This window comes from Neodiprion lecontei, chromosome 1, assembly GCF_021901455.1.
Source record: "Neodiprion lecontei isolate iyNeoLeco1 chromosome 1, iyNeoLeco1.1, whole genome shotgun sequence".
NCBI classification, from domain to species: domain Eukaryota; kingdom Metazoa; phylum Arthropoda; class Insecta; order Hymenoptera; family Diprionidae; genus Neodiprion; species Neodiprion lecontei.
In genome coordinates this window covers 35,061,534-35,076,073 of record NC_060260.1, presented here as the reverse complement: position 1 = coordinate 35,076,073, position 14,540 = coordinate 35,061,534, and the positions used below count along the sequence as shown (strand labels likewise).

At 40.8% G+C, this 14,540-nt stretch overlaps 1 protein-coding gene and 1 long non-coding RNA gene across 3 annotated transcripts in view; both read right to left on the bottom strand.

Annotated features, from left to right (window-relative positions):
* Positions 1–14,540, bottom strand: part of LOC124292632 — a 134,026-nt gene that overhangs the window by 93,706 nt on the left and 25,780 nt on the right. The gene's annotated exons all lie outside the window — the stretch shown is intronic.
* The window catches only part of LOC124292633, a 28,732-nt gene that overhangs the window by 7,386 nt on the left and 6,806 nt on the right, over positions 1–14,540 (bottom strand). Inside the window, exons 2-4 of one of the 2 annotated variants that reach the window (XR_006902523.1) lie at positions 13,064–13,127; positions 1,521–1,698; positions 1,097–1,356 (exon numbers count right to left, since the gene is read on the bottom strand). This is a non-coding gene — a long non-coding RNA (uncharacterized LOC124292633). Of the gene's footprint in view, positions 1–1,096; positions 1,357–1,520; positions 1,699–13,063; positions 13,128–14,540 lie in introns of those variants that run through there. The other variant, XR_006902522.1, reaches the window with a different exon arrangement.

The following is a 14,540-nucleotide window of genomic DNA, read 5'->3' as shown; positions in this document are numbered from 1 at the left end:
ATTTTTTTCATCACTCAACGCAGAACGTGACAGAGGCATTGCCGACAGGTCGTCAAACCAGGTCGATAAGTTTCGACCGTTTCGACCAAAGCACGGTCATGTCAATCCACCGTTCCGAAAGACATTCGTCGTGTTCGGAACGCGTGGCGCCACCTAGGGGTGGACCTCGGAGTCGTTTTGAATTCGGCGGTGCTCGGTCGGTAATACAGAACTAGGTCAAAAACCCGGAACAAATGGGGAACCGTCGATTCCGCCAGCATGTGGAAGGCGATCGAGCTCGGCTGGCGGCTGACTGTAACTGCAAGACCACCTACTCGCAAAATGCGTTCACGTTGCACTTACGTAATGTAGTTTGAATTTTACACGAGGCTTGTGCAAATTTTTCCGCACGACGTTACTGCACGCACCTCGGTTCAGCTGTATAATTAATAATAGAATACAATAGCAACGGTTAATTTTGCGGGGCATAAAAAGGTGCCTTGCAACTTTCCATCTTGCTTTTTATTTTATTTATTTATTTATTTATTATTTTTTTTTTTTTTTTTTGCTACTGCATTTCTTTTAAATGAGAAAACGATAACTACATAACCGAAATGCGCAAAAATAAAAAATACCCCTGCGTCATATGTATACTTCTGGTTAGTCAAACATTGCGGATAAATGCATCGACACCGCTTGTGAATTATGGTGATGCGACCTAACTAAACATTGAGAGGATCCGAGGGTGCCGATTTATTACGTGGCGTTATTTGATTGGTAGAACGAATCCATCCCCCGTATAAGTGGACAATAATGTAACAAACCTCAGAGATTGTGCGAATCTAGTATGAGTGAAAAAAAAATTTTTAATTTCCTGAAAAACTTGGAGAACTTTGATACGTGGGTAAAACGATTTTGGTTATTCGGTGCTCATTGAGGAGCGTTCAAAAAATGGTTTCTCAACGGCTCGTTTCAACGAATGGATCGATATACCAGACGGATATTACGTAGTGGAAATATGAACTCGCCGAATTGAAATAAAACTGACACACTGCATAAAGGAGTGCAAATCCTTATCACTAATTTTCATCAAAATACCATCCAAGGCTGTGACAAATTTCTCGACACAAAATGTTCTTGGTTTTATTTTTAATTAATACGCTAAATTGCGAAATGAACAATAAAACAAAACGTTGCATTTTGTCACTACAACCGCTTTGCGCTTCAAGGAAATATTTTACTTGACCAGTAACACCCGACAACAGACGCATTTCTGTGTTTCCTCTGACGTCGGAACAAATTCTCAAAGCCAATAACAGAGCGTCCAGACGTTTCCAGGATACTGTGGCTTCCCCCGGTCGTTTACGTACAGTAATCCTGTAGTAATAGACGGCGTTGTTCAATAAACCGCGAACGTATTTAATATACACGTAGTATTATTATTCTCGTGGCATATTGTCGTGAATTTTTGTCACGTTTTTCAAGACACCTAACAACGACGCCAACTGTTCATATAGAAATGAAGTGTGTTTTACGTATACCTTCCAAGCGTTCGATTACCACGAGTCGTTATACCTGACGATAATGAGTTCGAACGAGGTGAGTCCGAGCTCCAATAAACAGCAGCACCGCCGTTTCGTTCACCTCCGAGTTTTGTGAAAGGTAATCACACACTCATCCAAATTCCAAGTTATCGCCAGTGCGGTGTTTCGAACTTACCTGTAACAATGGAAAACCGTAATTAGTAAGTGCATGTTCAGCATAAAAGTCGTAAGAGCGAGGGGCAGTCGAGATAGGCAGCAACGGGGACATTTATCGAATTGCTGATGAACCGAACGACTGCGCATCAGGGTTAAACCTGCACGTGATATTGTTGGCAGGTATGAATTGGAATCGAATTCGACGATCCATTAACCCGGGTGATATGCCCCCACTGTAACTAGGTAACGTTGAAACCCGACACGAAACACGAAACATGCAGAAATGATACCGTTCACTGTACGACTCGTATAGGTTATAACATAAGGTGTGTATTATTCGGAAACGTGATCGTTATAGATTCGAACCTCTTGCAGCACAGTTTCAACGCGTTCATTGAGAGAAAAATTGTTACATGACGTATATGCGCGACTATGTGTCAAAATTATTCAGTCAAATTCACTCCTTGATTCAGTTTTTTAGAGTTCTCGGAAAAGGTCGTTTATCAGGTATGACGAGAGGTCGATTAATGCGTAATCGATTCGTTGGAACGATCGGTGAGTCTGAACTGTGAAAGATAATGCTTCGAAATTTTTACCGTGTGTACGAATGTACCGTGATGGTAAAATTTTCCAATACGATATCGACCACCGCTTTGGCTGATAATGGAATCGACTCGAACCGCGGAAAGGTGATCAGGAGTCACCGTCAGCGATCGACTAACGCGTAGCACTTTTTTAATTATCTCAAAGTCAATTACCCTCAACAATTTTCTCACAATAATTGGCGAGTTTCACTTCCGTTTCCCAATTACAGCCAAACGTAAACGCGGAGTTAACTTTCAGCCTCGAGTCTATTTCATCAGCCGCGATTCTGCAGCGTTATTCGTCGTCCTCGAGGGTCCCTTGCGTAATAAGGGACGAAGAAACAACGGAGAAGCGACGTTGGAACCAGGAGAGATAAGGGAATAAAGAACGGGTCCAACGGCCCGAGGGACGGGTACCCTGTATAGCGAATGTGATGGAATGAAGTTAGCTTCTTAAGATCGAGCGATAGTCTTGATATTATGACGCTCCGCGCTATTTCTCTTTATGGCTTATGCGTATACATATATACTTGTATGCAAGGGTATGAATATAATGTGTGTGTGTGTATATATATATACATACTTGTTCCTTATCTTATTCTCAGCGATATTTTTATAATCACACAGCGGTAGCGTTCGTCTCTTATCCTATTCGTACGAACCTCTAGCTCTTTAATATTTTCCGCATGACATACATGCAAGACCTCGATTATTATTGTCATTATTATTATGGAAAAATCCGTGACCGTAGTCGGTCGGAGTTAAGCCGCCTTTACGAAGGAGTTGACTTTGCACTTAATTAACTTTGAGTTAAAGTATGTATGCATACACATTACATACGATCATGTATATACCTGCGTATTTCAAATGACGCTATAAAATTAATCAACGCTGAGTGCTTCTAGTTATAACGGAGTAGAGAGTACGTTACATACCTACGATGTGAAGTGTACTTGTATCTATGTAGAAATTTTTTTAACTTTATTGTCAGTTTATCCGTTAAAATGTTTAGTAAATTGACATATGCATACATGTTACATTCTGATGAAACTTCATACAAGAATTGAAGCGTATCGAAATGACGACAAAAAAAAAAAAAAGCACTCATTTATCTCAAACGAGGACGAGTCATTTTTCCGGCTACGTTATATATGCATTATGCATATCCCACACGTCATAGGATGAGTATACGTTGATTGTATGAATATACGATACAATTGTATGCCTAAAGAGTAATTTGTATGTACAAATTAAACATGACGAAAGAAGAAAAATTTGATACGAAATATCGAGAAGTCTCTTGCGGCAGTTATATTTTCTCGAAAATTTATAGCCGAAAAAAAGCGATCCGTTTTCATTTTGTTCTCAGGAAAAAATAACCAGTCCTCATACTATAAAATGAGCGAGTATTGATAAAAGTAAATACCTGTAGCTGATGTGTATCTATCGACTAAGAATCAGGCTGAGAGATTTAAAGTTCCGAACATAGTATGCCACGACTGTGTTTATATAATAATAATAATAATAATAATAATAATATATATATATATATATATATATATATATATATATATATATATATATATATATATATATATATATATATATATATATATATATATATATATAATTTCTAGGTATACGTACACGTGTATAATAAAAATAAGCTTTGGAATCAAGCCATCGAACTTTTATGTCTAACAGATCTTTCGAAACGGGATTGTGTAAAGAATCCCAGCACCTGTGGAATACTGTCCTGCATATACATATACACACACGTGCTCCAGAGGCAAAAACATCTGATTTTTATTTATTATCTTTGAATTTGTTTGGAATCCTATAGCCTGATATGTGAAGACGGATTTGGTAAGATCGTGAGAAACATTTATAAGCAAAAATTTGTATCCCGGTGGTAAAATCATGCATGAGTTTGCACAAAATGACAGGAGGTGATCATTGCGAAACATCATTTGGAAACGGTCTGCCGCATGTGTGTAACAAAGATCGATTTGTATAGCAAGCCTGGTTGCACAACGATTTATTCACTCCCACCCGTTGAACCTCGGTTCGTAACGTAACTAAACGAAATACAGCTAACGAGGATTTATTTCACAATCGGCGCTCTTAAGGCTTTTCGAGAAAAATTAAGATACAGGGTGCGGTAGAAATTATTCTCGTTTCAAGCTTCTCGAGTGGAACATGTATATATATATATATATATATATATATATATATATATATATGCATTAATAATGTTGAGTAGATAATGGCGCACAGATACGCGTTTTTACGGACAAAGAGACAAGGAACGTCAATTGCCACGACTGATTGAGAAAACATTTGAAACAGCTTTTGTTGTAGATACCTAACTTATAATGCTTCTGTAGCCGCATAAACAAACTGACTCACTCGATAATAAACAATCGACTAATCTGACATTCAGATAAGCTCGAGTCGATTCATCTGCTGATTTGAATAACGACGTGAAGAAATTTTGGAAATGAAATACTATCGATGATGCGATATTTTGTAGCGATAACAGAAAAAATCACATTTATTTTTAGGAGCTTTTTTTTAAGAAAATTAAAACACTTGGAGCAATTTTAGTTCAGGGCTTTATTATTTATAGTTTGTAAAACATTTAGAAATTTTTTTATTATAATTAAGTAGCGACTGGCTCCAAATTCGAAGGCTTTCGCGGTGGCTCATCTCTTGACATCGTTGTCCGACTTACAACAAATAGAAAAAATTTTCAGAATTAAAAACACCTTTTTGGGTTCGACCTCGTAGCCTAAATGTTAAAAAAAAATTTGTTTCGAGTAAATAAAATTATGAACATTAAAATTCATTCATCGACCAAAAAATTGTTGCATAAAATTGTTATAAAAGAATGTCGGGATTGAAATTCAAAAATCTAGCCACGAGCTTGAATTGATAAACAAGTTACACAGATTATGTACAAATTTCAAAGTCGATCGGATAGAAATTGAATCCGCGCTACCGGATTGACAACGTGGTCGTTCGCTACTTACATGCGTCATGCCACCATTTGACTATTAATTTCAATAAAAAAAAAATTCTAAAATGTTCTTGAAACTATAAAAAAAATAAATCTCTGAAACTGAAAGTGCACCATTTGTTTTCATTTTACTAAAAAAAAAATCTAAAAATAGGTCCAATTTTAGACCGCCCAAGCTGTATCCCCCCCCCCCTTCTCCCCTCTAGCTCCTTAAAGGGGGGGGGAAATCACGTGATTGGAGAAAAGTAAATGTAAGTAAAAAAGCCCCTGACATAGAATGTGAAATCGTGACGTTTGGTTTTGTTCAATAAAGATTATGACCAGCGAATTACCGATGCCTGTAACGAGAGACGTTCACTTTTCACAGCTTAACATTTTTCTCTCCTCTTTCTTCACGCATAGCGTTATTCATGACGATACGAGAACGTACGGTGGAATATGTAGCCAGTAGCTCCATACGGTCGTTAATTCACGGTAACAAGGTCGAAGCTGTGATTCCAACATCGTTATGAAAAATTCGATCACTCACGCGCGTTATGGAAACGTGATGGTTACACCATGCACGTGGCGCATTGAAACACAATGCGCCCCGCATTTCGTACAGCAAACAATTCGTGTACGCCTGATTGAACCGGGAACGTCGTTTCGATTCTCACAACGCCGCAGCAGCACCAGAAAGCGAGACTTCTACAACAGTGGGCATAGTTTAATATCTATTTTCGAAACAAAGAGCGAGATTAAACGTAGGAGTGGAATATTATACTCCGTCCTGTAAAGCCGATACAATTCGGAGTCTCGTAAATCCACGTGTTTAATCCTAATTATTGACGCGTTTCAGACGTCATCATCAGAACAATTAGTACCGATATCAACGTACATAAGCATAAATTATCGTAACACCGGACAACATTTCGTAACGGCCGAGTAGGCGACAAAGAACCAAGGCGCATCTGCGGAATGTTAACTCATGCTGTAAATCAATGGTGTTCTGACACGCAGAAAAGCGTCGGTCGGTCGGATATTGTGCACACCTGTACAGAAATTCTCAACAGCTTTCCACATATCGTGCAATTTTCCTTAACGTTGTACGACCGGGAGTTGGAAAAAAGGTTTTTGACGAATAAGACGAATAACCCAGGCAATAAAACTCTCTCTACCACCACTTTTCCCCCACTTTTTCGGCATCTTCGTTTCACGTTTGGCGCCAGCATCGTCGTCGTCGACGCGGGAAAAGATCCATATCCATACGAGCTACGCGGCTGTATGTGTTGTACGTGTGTACAGGGCTCCAGGCGCCAAAACCCTCAGACAAAACGTCGCGACGGTAAAGTACCGTGTCACAGTATACACGTATATTATATGTATACGGGGGCGTAAGACGTCCGCCAACGTACCGTACACCGGGAGGCTAAGGGAGACCTAGTTTTAAACCTGACACAATTTTCCTCAAACCCCTATCACCGACGCTTAAGGGGGTTGAACGCGAGGAGGAGGAGGAGGAGCAGAAGAAGAAAAAGAAGAAGGGTAGGTGACTCTGTACATCCGCGAAGTGTTCGAGTCCTTTTCCCTCCTCAGCGCCCTCTTCATGTTTTCTATCTGGGTTTGTCTGTCTTTCCTTCTTTTTTTTACCCTAGTTTTCCTCGTCTCATCTCTGTTTCTCCCGTTCGGCTTGATCTGCGCTGCATTTTCGTCTTACCTTCTGCGACAAGGAGGAGGAGGTGGAGAGTATTAGCGACAGTGGGTGGCGCGGTACCTGCAAAGCACTTTGAGCTGGTAATGTACTTGTGTTTCTTCAGTTGGCGACTGCCGCCTGTGTCAGCGTTTTATAGGCTCCTTTCCCCCCTCGTCGGAAGAGTCAACCTACTTTACGGCGTATATAAACGCGGAAGCGTATCACACACACCGGGAATGATATTCCCTATACTTCATCCCCTGAATTTTCTTGGGTAAACGAAAAATTATGCCGAAACCGCCGGTGCCGGGGTAGTCTTCGTCGTTGCGTCAAAAGGGCGATGAGAAAAAATATTCGGTTCACGTCACCCGGGGAATTGGCATGCCGATCATGAGGTGCGAAGGTAACAGGCGTGGAACTTTCTTATTCCTGTATTATACACAGCTATAACACCCACGCTGCTTTCTTCGATCGAGGTCGAAGGAAGAAAGAATTAAAAAATTTTCCGTCGTTACGAGACGCGGTATAACAATGTGACATACTATTCGAAATTAAATGTCAAAACATATCTACGTTCGTAACTACAAGACATCATTTTTTCCCGTTAGTAACAATTTGCTGACTTACTGCTATTATATTGCCGTGCATTTTACAAATAGATAATTCTACAAGTCGACTGTAGAATCTTGTCTATGTATATAATGGAGTTGACGTTCGGTAATTTCTGCAAGTATAGATCCCCGGGAACGTCATACAGGTGGGACTAACTTCTCTGTGACAAAGTTGACAAGTTTTCGTATACGGTAGTCAACAAGCGGAGACAGGATGCCGACAACGTGCTCCAACTAATGATATCACGGGAACAATACCCGCGCCTTAAGACAGCTCGGTTAGGTTGGATAATACAATCCGCCAACGACATAACGAAATCGAAAATATGACCAACAGAAATTTCACAGGTACCTACAGTTTCGAGCCATCTCGTGTTACTTCGGATAAAAAGTTTTGCAACGCGTGAACAGTCAGCGGAAAAAGATTTCCGAACTTTGAGTCGAACGACGAATCTTTTTCGCATGCAGAAACCGAACTTTTCAACAGGCATTGAATTCTATTCGTTAGTTTGAATACGTATATAAGTTGACGCAAACGAGTATTTTTACAGCTCAATAACGTGCCGCGAATGTCTGACAGACGGTGTAACAACAAGACATGACGTGACGACACTTGTTCCCTAAACGCGTGTTGCTAGAACCAGAACAATGTAACACGAAATAACAGCTGTACGGGAATATATCTTTGTCCGTACGATAAGTCGAAGATTCGAGGCACGTATATAGCGCCAAAGTAGTTTGCTCCATACCGCGGCGTGAAACGATGTCAATGAAATTTACTTTCAAGTACACGAGCGAATATATGCCAAAAGTACAAAAACGTGAACGACGTTTGCACAACGCTTCTCTGACCAAACGTTTTTACCCACAACTATCCGCATAACCGTATTTCACACGTTTCCCAATAACTTTGTACTTCTACTCACGAGGCTGAAGCCAGCAGCCAGAACTAGCAGCTGAACGTTCTAACGTTTATTCGAACAAGGTAGTGAAGAAGTTTGACCGCTGCTTCGGCTTCATCTTCTACTTCTTATCGAGTAGGTATAGACGTTTTTTTAACGTACCACGACCATTAGACGAATGTTTTACTCGTAATTTAAACGGCAGCTGCTTCAGCCGCAGCTGCAATTTTCAGTTGTTGCGCTAGATTCCAAACTACACGATGGCACGGTTTTGCTCAATTCGTCAAAGTTCACGAAGGAAGGAAATTACTGACTGTGAGTAGAAGAGTAGCTGTTACACAGGTGGTTTCGCGCATTATCTACAAATTGCTTTATTGTGTGTAAAAAAGAAAAAATAAATGTCCGAAGCCAAGTGCAATACAAATTTGATAAGCATTGTCTACAAATTTCCGGAATATCCGTTCGGTAAGACGATTGCAAGTCGACTAAAGCATAGAGTATAAGTAGGAGGTCAATACACGCAATTTGTCACCAAGACCACTGATGAAATATACGACAGACTGTCACCTCTGTCCACCGCATATTAAACAACGCTTCCGTTGAATAAGGCTGACCTTAGTCGAATCATAGTTGATAATACGATTTTAACGACCCAACGACTCTCCGCGACGGCACAGACGGACACAGAGTAACGTTGCGAAAGAGTGACGATGGCCGTTTGATATAGAACGCATGTAAAGCATGACGATTGTTTGTACATATTTAATTATATGGGTCAAAGAGCGAAACTAGAACAAGTGCAGCGCATTAAATTGTGCCAGTATGTTATACATATAAGAAGCGTTGGACCGAGGAGGCAAAGTCGTTGGGAATGACAGTGTGTCAAAAGAGAAGAAGCGGTGTGGTTGTTAAGAGCGTTTGGTATTCCCGGCAAGCAACGGCACAACTTGCGACGTAAGCAATACCTCAATGTATATCCTTCGACAGCAATGATCCCCCCTCACTCTGAAGTTCCCATCTTGCAATTGTGTTGGCCTGCAGCATATCGCGACATTGCGCAATTATGAAAGCAAGGCCTCCTCGTTGAGTGACTCAATGAAACTCCCTGCAATACCACCGGCGGCTCTCCTCGTCGTCAATGGCTTTTATGCGCCACCAGGTATTCCGAAGTCCGAGCTCTCTTTTGAAACACGGGTTGCATTCGCGGAGAATATATATATATATATACATATATGATACACCGTGTAAACGTATACGTATAAACATACAGCACCATAAGCTAGACTAGTCAATACCTGCAGAAAAGTCTTGTTCGTATGTTTGCCTCCGGAGGTGTAATTACACCGGAGGCATCTATTCAGCTGTACACGATGCACGTGTGGTGAAGGTACAGAGTCTCCACAAACATATCCGTGCGAAGCTATTTAACCGGCAGAATCCCCTGCAGGATCATGAATGCACCACCCAGTGGCGGAGGAAATTCGGATGAAACGAGCTACTGAGCTGCACGAGGATCAGAGGATCGGCTTATAAGCATTTCGGCGTATGCTGCTGCCGCTTCGGCGCAACCTTTTCTTCTTCTCTTTCCGCGTAATGTCGGTAGTCCCAAAGCAGGGTGGCTTTAATTCGACTGAACCGCGAAAGAAAGGAAATAAGAAAAAATAATTCATCAGTGATCTTCGAGTGAAACTTCCGAGTTCGAGAAATGGCGTTTCGAAATCACCCGCACTTCAAAGGACCGTGGATACATCTGAAAACCTGTGAAATTGACAAATCGGGCTCGTTTCGTTCAGCGCCTTATGGACCAATCAAATTTTAATGTATACACGTCGAAAGCGAAAGAGTTTGACGATAACTCAACAATAAAACTCGAAATTTTTTGCGAAATCAGGGCGGTTTCGGTTTTCTGCGACCTTGAAGAAACAAGCAATTGTTCCTCTTCGAGGGAATGGCTTACTGACCGTTATCGAGCATATTTTTCGTTAGATTTTGCATAATGTATCGCAGGTTATAACGCGTTTACGTAGTTTTGCAAACCTGCACTGATCAGAGCGACGACAGGTGAGAAATACATGTGAATAAAATAAATGACTAAGTACAATCGCTGGCTGTGCGTTGTGAGACAGGATAATCCGCGATTACAATTCTGCAATCACATATTACGGGTGATGTATGAACGGAAGAATTTCGAGTGGCAAAACCTGTTATTTGACATTAGCAAAACCCGCAGATCAGCCAACAAAGAAGAGTGGAACAGTATGGTATACATACATATATATACATATATATAGCTATTTCCGAAGACGTGGATCAGCGATGTAACTTTTCGCGATTTGGCGACTCGCATGCAATTATATCGCGTACGTGATTATTGCCGTTGCTGCTGCTGGATGTGTACGGAGCTCACTCACGGCCAGAAAGAGCAATTGGAACACCTTTCGCCAGCCGGTTAGTTTCGAAATGGATTTCGTGATTACAGTTTACGCAACGACGGTGCGTTTCGCTTCGCGTTAGATTCGTTCGAAACATTTGATCTCACAATATTTAAAAGACATACTATTTTACTCGTCCCGTTACGTTTATTCCGGAGGAATTTAATATCCAGTCCGAGAATTCTATCCGGCCGAAATGAAAAATGTACATACATTGCACGCAAAAACGTTGACGAACCGAATTCGTAAACGTAATCATAACTACCGCTCTTTTCCTGCAGCAGGGGTAGTTCGACGTGCACTTTGACAAACAATGGGGGCAGTTACAAGCAGCGACAACGCTGCTCGATGCGTTCTCAAATCCATAATACTCGGGGTGGCGAGCAACTGGAACTAAGAGAAACTGCGGATCGTACAGTGAGGGTCGATGGAGAAACGTTGGATCGTGAGGAATTTCATTTCAGAGCGGAACGTGCATTTGGCTGCTGCAGTAATGATGGCGAGTGCAGAAACGGAGTGCCGCACCATCATCGGTCGAATCGTTTAGAATTGCGAATCAGCTACGCAGCACCCTTGAAAGCATCGTATCTCCCATTGGACGACAGGCATTCCTTCCTTTTTCATGCTTTATTTCTTACACTTCCAGGTTCCTAATTTTCAAAAAATTACATCATTTCTGAGACGAAACGATGCGTGTCGTGTGCAGATACTCAATATCGTGCGACCGTTAGAGATGCGGATTACCCGCGCCGGTAAGCGAAGATTCGATAACGACGGCGTTGGAAAAAAGCTTCGAGTTCAGCCCCCTTGACATACTTTTCCTATCGCTCAACACTATCGGCTTTTGACCTACGGGATTTTTAATTCGTCGTTACATCTCGACTTCTGAACAAGTCCGTAGTGATTTTCTATTTTTCTCGTACCCCCTACTGACAATGACTAGAAACTATTTACCGTAATACATACCGTAAACGCGCACCAATAGAGTCGATTTATCTGACAAATAACAATTCTTTTCCCGTGAATTTGTCAAATATTATGTGCGGCACCCGAGTGCCGATAAATCAGTAAATCACACTCACATTTATCAAGTCATTCACATAAGTTTGACGGTATTTTAATTCCTTCGCCTATATTATACTACCATTTTTCTCTCGGAATCCGGAATTTGAAAATGTCTTTTAGCACCCATCAGGAGTTTCCGATCCGAAGGAAAGGAAGAGGGAGGGGGGGGGGGGGGAAGCTTCCTGGTGCCCTCCTCGATACGAGTTTGTATAATAACATCGATTGTCGGCTGGTTGACACAATTTCTGGGTCGTTAGAGTCCTGCTCTATTACGTCAAAGTGAAACCGACAATATTGTATAATATCAGCAAGGCCGCGTCACCCTATCTCTTCGCTATTCAGCGAGCTTTCACCGTCCTCGGCTCGAAGCGGCGATCCGTCGGCATGCACGGGTGTCGTAGTCTAGCCTTGATCGTACGGACCTTGAACGCAGATTGTTGGCTATTTATTTTACGACGTTTTTTCTCGTTTCTTTTCTTTTCTTTTCGTTATTTATTTATTTTTTTTTCATTTTCGCAACAACTGCTGTTCTTGTAAATTTTCGCAATTCTGTGATCGTACACAACCCCTTGCCAAATGAGTGTAGTATTTTTCGTTTATTTATTTATTTGTTTTGTTTTTTCGTCTTCTCTTTTTCTTCCTTTCCACGCGACGTACATAATCAAGAGATACGAGTTCGGGTCACGGACACCGCTGTATGAAACTGACGGTGATGGTAAGTCGTGTCAATCTGACAAATCTCATTACACGCGTCCCAGCTGATATACAGTACGCAATAGCATAATAACAGAAAGAATTTAATAACGTGCGTGAAATGAGTGACGTTCGTTTCAACGAACGATTGAAAATATCGGGTACGTTTGTTTCTCGGACAACGCAAGAAACTGTATTTTTTACACGTTTGAAGGTGAATTGTAAATTGCGGTATTTTACACAGATACACCTGTGCGGGTATATTTTAAAAAGGCAAAAAAATAATGGGCAAAATTATGCGGAATAAGAAACGCGTAATATACAGGCTGCAGGTGTACGTGATAAATTGAACGGGTCGTGAATTAAGTGACGCTTCGACAATTGAACGTATGTAAATCTTTATTACTTGATCTTGTTTTCAGTAAAAGTCAAAGTTCGTCCGTCTCGCCGTTCCACGTTTCATTGCACAACTGTAACATAAAATGTTAAAATCGATGTATAAAAATTGCAATCAGACATTTTATAGATCATGATTTTTTTTTCAACTTTAATCACACACGTTAAAGTGCAGAAACAGTATTTCCGTTTTATTTACATTTCCTCCTTATACGTCACCTTATTTATTTCTCTCAATACGGGCAAAATTATTGCTCGCCTTGAGACTGAGGTGACTAGACTTTATATCAACGAATGTATTTACGTTATAGTCGAATCAAGGCTTCTCTCGGTCAAGCGGAAGTGACTTTTTTTTTTTTTTTTTACTTACACTGTCGCGACTTTAATAGCTCTGGAGATTAACGCGAGACTCAGATTCAATGCTATTGGTTTTGCCATGCTCAAGTATCGGTTAGAGGGACTTGACCTATCCATACAGCCTTAAACTATTGCTCTGTATAAGCTATTCGGCGCCTGAACAATAGAACCAATTCCGTTCAGTCTGGCGTGTGAGGCGCTCTGTTCGATTATTAACAGTTTGTTGGAACAGTTTTTTTAAAAACTTATTTCTCACATTATTTCCAATGCTTCTTTATCGATGCTTCTGAAATACGCAAACGTCTAATTAAGATATTGAACGATTAAAGTGAGCTTTTTTTCAACAACGAACAAAAAATTTTGTTTCTTTGTAGAAAAATTAGAAAAAACGTATATAAATAACTCGAGAAACTCGATCGAGTCCACCGAGCCACGGTTTGAAAAATATCAATTCATTCCCTAACGCCGTTCATTATTGAGTCTAATGAAAGATAATTGCAAGTCTGTCGCCACTGAATAAGGAGCTGCCCTATAATACGATATACGTATTCATTACCTAGTCACGCCGTAAAGTAACAAAACTTTTTTCTCCATCCTGCGGTCAGCAGGTTTTCACCGTTACGAATTTCAATTAGCGGCGAAAGAACACGAAGCCCACCATTCTCTCGAATGAAAAAAAAATATGGAAATTGGTAGACACTTCCATTTGTTTTACACGTATACATAAATTGTAACGTAGGCTGTTCGGTTTATGGGAAGAAATATTCGGCGCTCCAGAAACGCACGTTTCGAGGGGAATCGTGTAAGATCGATCGAAGCACAGGGTTGACAGGTTCGACAGAGTGGGTGAAGTATCGTCCCATGTTAAGAGATTCTCCGCCATCAGACAGCCCTTGTGATAAATTAATAAATAACCGTCAGAAGCTGTAAGGGTGCAGTCGACGGGTGAAATACATTTTCGGTCTCGATGAGACCTCCAAAATGATAGTAAACGGCTATGCTGTTCTTCGATTGCACGACATTAAACGTATTACAGAATCGCGCGTCGTTATAAACCTGGTTACGTAGCTTAAGGGTAACAAATCTCTAAAGACGGTTGTACGTAAATTGTATAAAAAATGAGAAGAGGT